Raw genomic sequence first — 10,465 nt, forward strand, 5'->3', positions numbered from 1 at the left:
GGCAGATCTTTGAGTTCAAGGCCAGCCTAGTCTACAGAGTAAGTTCCAGGACAACCAGGGATGCATAGAGAAAGCCTGTCTCAAAAAACCATAACAAAAAAAAATACAGGCAATAATGCTTTGGGGGTAGGGTGGGCATATTGTTAGCTTAAGAGAATAAGATAGGAGGATTGTGAGTTTGCTTTTAAAAAAAAAATCAAAAACCCCTAAACAAAATTAAAAACAAGCAGAGATAAAACAAAGAAATAAAACTTTGTATTATGAAAAATGCTCAAGTATTAAAAAAAGAAGGAAATATAAATTAGCCATCGGTGGCTCATGTCTGTAATCCCAGCATTCAGGAGTAGAGGTACAACATCCAGAAGACCCCTACAAGTTCAAGGCCAGACGGGGCTACAGAGTAAGGTCCTCTCCCTCTAAAGAATGGGGGTGGGGGAGGAGAAAGGGCTCTGTATGTCCATGTAACCAGTTTCAGTTTCACTTATCCATATATGGAACTATTTTTGCTTATGAATATTCATGCTCTCTCTACTTCTCAACCTACAGCTCCTATCATTAATTTGAGGCCGTTTCAGATATTATTTGCTTATCAGTATAAGAAAAAAGACAACTACCAACCTGTAGATGTAGCTCAGTTGATAGAATGTTTGCCTGGTATTCTTGAAACCCTGAGTTTGATCTTTAGCGCCACATGAAGCTGGGTCTAGTAGCATAGTCTTGTAATCCTGGTATTCAGGAAACGGAGGCAGGAGGATAGGAAGTTCAAGGTCATCCTTGGCTACAGAGTGAACTAACTTTAGGCCAGCCAGGGCAACCTGAGACTCTTGACTCCAAAAAACAAATGAAAAGGACAGCTACCGTTACTGTTATGCTCAAAAACAAATTTTCTGAGTACCTTTAATCTCAGCGTTTGGGAGAAGAAGCAGTCAGATCCCAGAGTGTGGGACTAGCCTGGTCTACATAGAGAGTTCCAGGCCAACAGAGTACCATGGCGAGACCCTGTCTCACAATAAGAAAGCAGCAGCAGGAGGAGGAGAGGGCGCTGCAGATGAGTGAGTCCAGGGAAGGAGCTCTACGCTGGCTGGCTGAGGTACCCCACGCTGCCTCGCCCCACTACTTTGCAGTTCTTTTGTTGAACAGTCCAGTCATTTGTTGTATAGTTTCCTATAGTCTGAATTTTGCTGATTATATCCATTTAATGTCATGTGACATACTTCTTAATTCTTTTTATGACTTGCAATTTGGTTTTAGCTCTCTGTGCTTGATCAGATTACTGTTCAATTCTTGACTGCATGGAGGAAGATTATTTTATAGGTAATAACATGCAAGTCGAGCAGGAAACATTGTTTCTTTTTGGTGATGTTATCCAGCCCTTAACTAGCATTGCCTAGGCTTTGCAGAGCAATATACAATTGTATAATTCCTCCTTCATTTATTATCTGGAATACCAAAAAAAAAAATTTCTAGTCAGCTGTACTAGCTTACTCTGAAAGCCCAGAAAAGGCTAAAACAGGAGAATGCAAGTTTGAGGCAAGCTTGGGCTATATAAAGACCCTGTCTCAAAATTAATTGAGAATATTAATTTATTTCAAAACTGCAGGTAACAATATTTAGCCTGGATAGCACTGGGAAATTGCATTTCCTAATAGCTGTCTCAAAAAAAAAATCTATATACCTCAAGGAATTTATAATATGTAAAGTTTTGAGTTTTAAAAGTTTTAAACTAATTGCTTTATATATATTTTGGTATAATCAAAATCAGATTTTATTTATTTACATGTGGAGGTAGATAGGGATTGAATTGTGTGTGTGTGTGCGTGTGCGCGCTCTCACACATAAAGGATAGCTATCAACCTAGGGTTTTACTTCTCATGGACCATCTATCTACCCAGTATTTTGAGACAGTGCTTCCCTGGGACCTGGAGCTCGATGATCATTAGGCCAGGTTGGCTGGCCATTGAGCTCCAGGGATCATCCTGTCTGTGCCTCTTCAGTACTGAGATTACAAGCATGTGCCACCAAACCCAGAATCTTACACAGGTGTTGGGGATTGAACCATGACTCCCATGCTGAGGTAGGACTTTACCAACTGAACTGTCACCTCAGTCCCCAAAGACTTTATTCTTGATTCTAGCAAAGGTTTGATCTCATTATATAGTAGGCATGTATATATACATGTGTATGTGTCAGAGTGAGTTATCTATTATATAATTTGAGAAATCTCATGTATAGTTAGTTGTTCTGTATTGTACTATTTGCCTAGCTTGGTCCAGAACCTTGATTTGAACCCTCTAGCACATACACATAGGAAGGAAGAAAAGCAAAAGGAAGAAGTAAAAATCTCAGTAAACTAAAAACTGAAGGTAAAGATAACTGATAATCCAGCATGGTAGTATTCACCTGTTATCTCAGCATTCAAAAGATGGAGCCAGGTAAAGGAAGAGTTCAAATCCAGACTTGACTACATAGTGAGTTCAAGGTCATCCTGGCCTACAGAGAAACTTTGTCTAAATAACTAAATGATAGGTAGGTAGGTAGTAAGTAGGTAGAGTAATTAAAGTGTGGTGATGCATGTCTGTAATCCCAGCACATGGAAACTGAGGCAGGAAGGCTAGTGTTGGTCACATAGTAACTGAGGTCAACTTGGGCTATGAAATAAAACTATCTTTAAAACTTTTTGAAAAGGGCTAGAGAGATGGTTCAGTGGTTAAGAGCATTTGTTGCTCTTGCAAAAGACCCAGGTTCAGTTTTTAGTATTCACATGTTTTAAAAAACAAACTGGAGCCGGGCGTGGTGGCGCACGCCTTTAATCCCAGCACTCGGGAGGCAGAGGCAGGCGGATTTCTGAGTTCGAGGCCAGCCTGGTCTACAGAGTGAGTTCTAGGACAGCCAGGGCTATACAGAGAAACCCTGTCTCAAAATAACAACAACAACAAAAAAAGATTTTAAAAAACAAAAAAAAAAACACCCAAAAAAACAAAAAACAAACTACTGTTCCTATAAGGTAGTGGTTCTCAGCCTTCCTAATGCTGCGACCCTTTAATACAGTTCCTTGTGTTGAAATGACCCCAACCAAAAAATTCTATTCATTGCTATTTCATTACTGTAATTTTGTTACTGTTATGAATTATGATATAAATATCTATGTTTTGCAATGGTCTTTAGTTAAAATGTCATTTGACCCTAAGGGGGTTGTGACGCACAGGTTATAAACCACTGCTATAGGGACTCAGTTTTATAAAACATTTATTTACTATTGTTTCAAAGACAGGGTCTCTCAATGCAGCTCTTACTGGCCTGGAACTTATGATACAGGCTAGGCTGGCCTCACACACACACACATTCTCTCTATCTCTGTCTCTGCCTCTGTCTCTCTCTCTCTCTCTCTCTCTCTCTCTCTCTCTCTCTCTCTTTCTCTGTCTGCCTCTCTTTCTTTCTGTCTGTCTCTTTCTCACATACTTTTTAAAATTTTTATTTAAAAATTTAAAGAACTGTTTATATTACTGTATGTGTATGAGTGTTTAGCCTGCATGTATGTGCACCACATGCATGCCTGGTACCTACAGAGGTCAGAAGAGGGCATCAGATGCCCTAGAACTGAAGTTAAAAATGGATATTTGATGGTGACTGCTCATAAAATCACTAATATTTTGAAGCTTGATGTATGTACATTTTAAATGGCTCTTATATTTAAATTGTAGTTGTGTTTTTATCTTACAAATGCATGTATCTAATAACCTTAGACACTGGATCTGACGGTGGGATGTGCTCATTTTTGCTAGGTGAGGAATTGTTTGCTTACTGTAGGTACAACGTGTAAAATGTTTTTAAAGAAGAAATTCCCATGGGTTCAGCTACTGTAAAAATTCTTGTCAGGTGGGTAGTGGTGGTGTATACCTTTAATCCCAGCAGTCAGGAGGCAGAGGCATGCGCATCTCTGAGTTTGAGGCAAGCTTGGTCTACCTCACAGGACAGCCAAGGCTACATAGTAAAACCCTGTCTCAAAAACCAAAACAAAACAATTCTTTGGTTTCAGAAAGATAACTATTTAAAGATTACAGTAAAACTCCTCAATACTCACTTAAGGTTTTCTTATTCATTCATGAAGGCAAGCCCGGTGTGCTGGCTCATTCCTGTGGATTCACATCATTGCTTTTATGTCTGGCCATGAACTAGGTTGTTTTATGACAAACCACCTGTAAAACAAAGTGGTCCTGTGAGATGGCTCAGCAGGTTCACCGTGGTGCCTGCCATCAGACCTGATGGCCTGTTTTATTCTTGGCCACTTGTCCTCTGACTACCACACGTGTCCCATGGCATATATGCTAGTACACACATGAAATGAAACAAATACAAAGGTTTTTCTTTTGGGGGGTGGTGGTGGCAAGACAGGGTTTCTCTGTATAGCCCTGGCTGTCCTGGAACTTACTCTGTAGACCAGGCTGGCCTTGAACTCAGAAATCCACCTGCCTCTGCCTCCCCAGTACTGGGATTAAAGGTGTGGGTCACCCACCTTCCAGCTCAAATACAAAGTTCTTAAAAATTGAAACATTAAAGTTTCTACTGATTGTGTTTATTCCTAGCCCATGCATTGTGAGGAGTTAGGGTTTTCTTTTTTTTTTTTTTTTTTTTTTTTGATTTATTTATTATTATATCTAAGTACACTGTAGCTGTCCTCAGACACACCAGAAGAGGGCATCAGATCTCATTACGGATGGTTGTGAGCCACCATGTGGTTGCTGGGATTTGAACTTCGGACCTTCGGAAGAGCAGTCGGTGCTCTTAACCACTAAGCCATCTCTCCAGCCCCTAGGGTTTTCTTTAGATTAGTAAAAGCACTATGTATTAATCACAACAATTAATATAAAAACCATTTTCCAGTCCGTGTTTCTTCCACCTGCCTGTCTGCAGGCCAGAAGTATTGTTCACTTCTCTTGGCTCAGTGTTCAGTGCCCGTGCTGCTCATTGATGCTTTTTAGACATTTTGTGCAGTTAAAATAGAAATGTCTAAAACAAATGGGTGCATCTTATATTCTGAAAGTAATTTCTTTGAGATATAAGGAGAGATAATGGAATAAATAGAATGTCCAATTGGAAATACAGGTATGTAGGACTTCTTTCTCAGTGAAGTATTTTGGGGAAAAGTGAATAAGAGTTCTCTGTGGAGGGCTGGGGATGCAGCCCGGTGGTAGAACATTTGCCCATCATGCACAAAACCCTAGAACTGTCTCTAACACTGCAATTAAAACACCAAAGAATAGTGTCTGAAGACATGGTTTGTCAGTTAAGAGCACTGGCTGCTCTTTCAGAAGATCTACATTTGATTCCTTGCACCCACATGGCAGCTGTCTGTAACTCCAGTTCCAGGGATTTAGTTCCTTGTTCTAAGGCTGAAGGCTGGGGCAACCATCCCTCTCTTTTCTTTTGAGAGAGCCTTGGCTGAACAGCATCTCATTATGTAGATAGATTAGGTTTGCCTAATTGTGTGTTGACATTTGCCTGCCTCTGCCTCCTGAGGAGATTACAGATATGCATTATAACTCTCAACTTGATGCCTCCTCCTGAGCTCTACTGACAGCAGACAGGTGGTAGACAATCATACATTGAAACAAAATACCCATCTGTATAAAAAGAAAAAAAAAAGGCCATGTGGAAAAACCTTTATATGTTCAAACATCATCAGGTTTCCTGGATGTGATTATCCATGAGCATTCGTGGATAAAACAAAATGCCAAGAATAACTCCCTGTATCAAGGGGGAACCCTCCCATCCCATTAAGCCATCACAAGTCCTACCTCTAGCCTCTAGTTAAATTTCAGCATTAGGTCAGAAATAATGAGCAGAGGCTTGTCAGTGCCTGGGTGTGTGCATGTGTGAGTGTTTTCTGGAAGTGTACTTTCCCCCCAGACAGAAGACTTGAACAGGATTACAGCATGTGTTGCTGGTCCTCCCTGGTCCCTCTGCTTTGTCTATTATCTGGCGTGTAATGAAGGAAATCTTGCTTGAAAGTTGCAGCTCTCTTGAGGGCATCAGATGCTCCACTCAGAATGAAACTAGGTTACTACTTCTGCAACATGCAGTGGTTTGCATCAAAAGCTGTCTTGGTCTTGACTTTGAGATTATCCCTTGACTTTGAAGTGGTTATATTTTAATTTTAAAGTGTCTTAGTCACTGTTCTACTGCTGGGAAGAGACACAATGATCATGGAAGCTCTTATAAAAGAAAGCATTTAATTGGAGGCTTGCTTACGTTTCAGAGGTTTAGTCCTTTATTATCATGGCAGGGAACATGGTGTCATGCAGGCAGCCACTGGAGCTACATCTTGATGTATAGGCAGAGCCATACTTGAACTAGCTTGGGCTTTTGAAATTTCAGCCTATTCCCAGTTACACACTTCCTCCAACAAGGCCACACCTCCTAATCCTTCTAATCCTTTCCAATAGTACCACTCCCTGGTGACTAAATAATTCAAATCTATGAGCCTATGGGGGCCATCCTCATTGACACCACCATATTATCTCTTTGGCCCCCATAGGCTCATAGAAACAATGCCAGAAACTGAAGCACACCATCTTGCCACCGGTGTTAGGAATTGTGCAGAGGACAAAGCATGTTCAAGTTGGTGTGGCAGAAAACTGGGAAGAGTGGGTCTTAAACTTTATCACTAAATCAAATGTCATTCTCATATATATAAAGCATTCATTCCAACTTCAAAAGTTCTCATAGTCTATCACAGAGTGGTTTTAAATTTTAGAATTTTTCAAATTTTTTGTCTTTTTGGTTTTTTTGAAAGTTTTATTGATGCCAAACATAAAAATTCATAAACAATATATTAATTGGTTCAGCAGAGAGATATACATAAAATTAATTTGAAGACAACTTAAGAATGACAGTTCAAAAATTAATGATAAACATGCAGCTTGCAAAACATATTGAAGAAAACTACAGTGTTACTAGAACTGTAATTCTTTTTTTAAAAACTAATTTTTTTATTATATTCAACACAACATATATTTTTATACCAATCATAAAAATGATGGATATGTTATTAAATAAACATAAATAGATAAAGTATTTTTGTTTGTTTGTTTTTAGTAGAGCTTTAAAATCTTGGCTTTTACTGTGGTACAAACCCAAAATAAGAACAATTTTTAGACATTGGAGTTCATTGTAATAAGGCTATACTTCAATGTCCCTCATATCACCAAAGGATTTTACCTCCATAGTAGCTAAGCTAAGAGTTGACAGTTCTGCTGTGCCAAGGAATGAATTGTAGGCACGGATCATTTGGATACAGATTTCCTGCTGTTGTCAAAGCTATTTGACTTGAGTGATTGTCATCATTCTCAGCCCACAGGGAAAGGGTTACATTCATTTAAGAAATGGTGTATGTGCTAAGATGGTCTTTCCATGAAGTCATTCATCAACTGTTTCAATGAACAACGGTTCTGCTTGAAGGGTGGCACAGACATTAGGTGAGGGTAAGATTCTGGTTCATTGGCTGTGATGATTTTGAAAAGCATTTATCTCAGAAAAAAAGAGTAACTTATAAGGTCCTCTTCTTCAAAATTAATACAGTAATTATAAATATCAAGCAAAACCTTCAGTCTCACTTTTTGTTGTTCTCTTACAAGCCACCTCCCAAATTAATTGTCTATGTTTCTTTTGGCTGTATAAATAATTTTGATATATGTAAGCTGTTCTGAAAACCATAGTATAGTGTAAAAACATCAAATAAACACAATCCTACTAATAGAGAGGCTGAGATAGGAGAAGCATGATTTCAAGACCATTATGTGGTACACAGCAAGATACTGTCACGTACAAACAAGCAGAAAGTGTATATGGATTGTACAATATTGGACCTATTTCTCCAATTACCAAATTAGAGAGACCACTGGATGACAGCAAACACATTTCTAATTCCTCATATTTTTAATCTCAATTAATTAGGATATGTTGGTAATACTGATTTTCATATTAAGAGAGATTAAGGGAAAGTGATTTACTTCCTGTTATTTTTGCTGTTAGAGATGGAATTATGTTTGTGTGGGTTTGTTGAAAGATTACTTTCTTGCTTTTTCTAGAGTGTAGTTTCCCTCCTCCTGTTGGTGTTTTCTATTTATCCTTTGTAGGGCTGGATTTGTGGAAAGATAATTGTGTAAATTTGGTTTTGTCATGGAATATCTTGTTTTCTCCGTCTAGTGTAATTGAGAGTTTTGCTGGCTATAGTAGCCTGAGCTGGCATTTGTGTTCTCTTAGGGTCTGTATGATATCTGCCCAGGATCTTCTGGCTTTCATAGTCTCTGGTGAGAAGTCTGGTGTAATTCTGACTGGCCTGCCTTTATGTTACTTAACCTTTTTCCTTACTGCTTTTAAAATTCTTTGTTTAGTGCATTGGTGTTTTGATTATTATGTGACGGGAGGAATTTATCTGATCCAGTCTACGTGGAGTTCTATAGGCTTCTTGTATGTTTATGGGCATCTCTTTCCTTAGGTTAGGGAAGTTTTCTTCTATAATTTTGTTGAAGATATTTACTAGCCCTATAAGTTGGGAATCTTCGCTCTCTTCTATACCTATTGTCCTTAGGTTTGGTCTTCTCATTGTGTCCTGGATTTCCTGGATGTTTTGGGTTAGGAGCTTTTTGCTTTTTGCATTTTCTTTGACTGTTGTGTCAATGTTTTCTATGGTATCTTCTGCACCTGAGATTCTCTCTTGTATCTCTTGTATTCTGTTGGTGATGCTTGCATCTGACTCCTGATCTCTTTCCTAGGTTTTCTAACTCCAGGGCTATCTCCCTTTGTGATTTCTTTATTGTTTCTAGTTCCATTTTTAGATCCAGGATGGTTTTGTTCATTTCCTTTGCCTGTTTGATTGTGTTTTCCTGTAAATCTTTAAGGGATTTTTTCTGTTTCCTCTTTAAGGGCTTCTACTTGTTTACCTGTGTTCTCCTGTATTTCTTTAAGGGAGTTATTTATGTCCTTCTTAAAGTCCTCTATCATCATCATAAGTGTTTTTAGATCTGAACCTTGCTTTTCTAGTGTGATGGTGTGTCTAGGACTTGCTATGGTGGGAGAATTGGGTTCTGATGATGCCAAGTAACCTTGGTTTCTGTTGCTTATATTCTTAGGCTTGCCTCCTGCCATCTGGTTATCTCTAGTGCTACCTGCCTGGCTTTATCTGCCTGGAGCTTATCCTTTCTGTGATCCTGGTTGTGTCAGAGCTCCTCAGAGTCAAGCTGCCTCTGGGACCCTGAGATCCTGGTGTGATCAAGCTCCTGGGATCCTGGGCATGTTAGAGCACTGGGGAGTGGAGCTGCCTCTGGGTATTGTGGGACTGGCTGCAGAGTCTGCTCAGGGCACCCGCCCAGACAGACCGGAAGGAACCCGTGCCACTGGTCTGGCAGAGTTCCTGCATGCCTGGTCCCACTGGTCTCAGTTACTTCTAGTATTGGGACAGATGTTGTGTCCTCTTCACCTCTGATCCTATCTGCTTTTTTGGTTTTTTGAGACAAGGTCTCTTTATGTAGTTCTGGCTGAGGTGGAACTCACTGTGTAGACTAGGCTGGCCTTCAATTCACAAAGATTTGCCAGCCTCTGCCTCCCGGGTGCTGTGGTTAAAGGCATGTGCTACAGTGCCTAGCATTTTAATTTTGTCTTATGTGGTTGTTGAACATTGATTTTGTGTCATGATAAAATTGAAAAAAATCTTGTTACTGTATATCAGAGACAATTGGTATACACAAGCCCTGATTTTTCCTTGACCTGGAGACTTGTTTGTCCACCTGACTGCTTGGCAGGTCTTCAGAAGTCTCTAGTTTATATAGCAGACGAGATTAGGTGGACTTGGATGTTGTGAGTTTCAGCTAATAGTCCAGTTTAGAGCAACATGAAGTAAGGGACGTTTACCCTCTCTTTCAGGATGTTTTTGTTGTGGATTGGTTTGATTCTGGCTTAATGATAAAATTCAAGGCCGTTCTTCCCAGTTTTCTGCCACAGCAACTTGGACATGCTTTGTCCTCTAAGCCCCAGCTCGGGTGCAAGGTGGTGCCCCAGTTCCTGATACCACTTCTACACAAGATGGTACTCAGAAGTTGGCGGCACTTTCTTTCCTCTGTTTATGCTTTGTATGACAGTTCACACCATTTTCTCAGAAGTCTTTCAGCAGAGTTCCACTTAAATCCCATGTTGTGTAATTCCATCAGGCCAACTCCAGACCATCCCTAGCAGAGGGTGTGAGAGGATGGTAAGCAATTTTTGAGCCAGAGCTGTGACACATGCCTGTGATACAAGAATACTCCAGACATGGAGGCAGGAGAATTGCAAGTTCACAGCCCACCTGGGCTAGGGTGAACTCAAGGTAGCATAGAGAGAGCACTCCTGGCTCCAAAAGGAAGAAAAAAGGTTAAAAGAGGGTGAAGACTATAGCTTAGTGCTAAGTAGAATGCTCGTAGCATAGACAAAG

The sequence above is a fragment of the Mus musculus genome, chromosome 11 (genome assembly GCF_000001635.26).
Source record: "Mus musculus strain C57BL/6J chromosome 11, GRCm38.p6 C57BL/6J".
Classification (NCBI taxonomy): domain Eukaryota; kingdom Metazoa; phylum Chordata; class Mammalia; order Rodentia; family Muridae; genus Mus; species Mus musculus.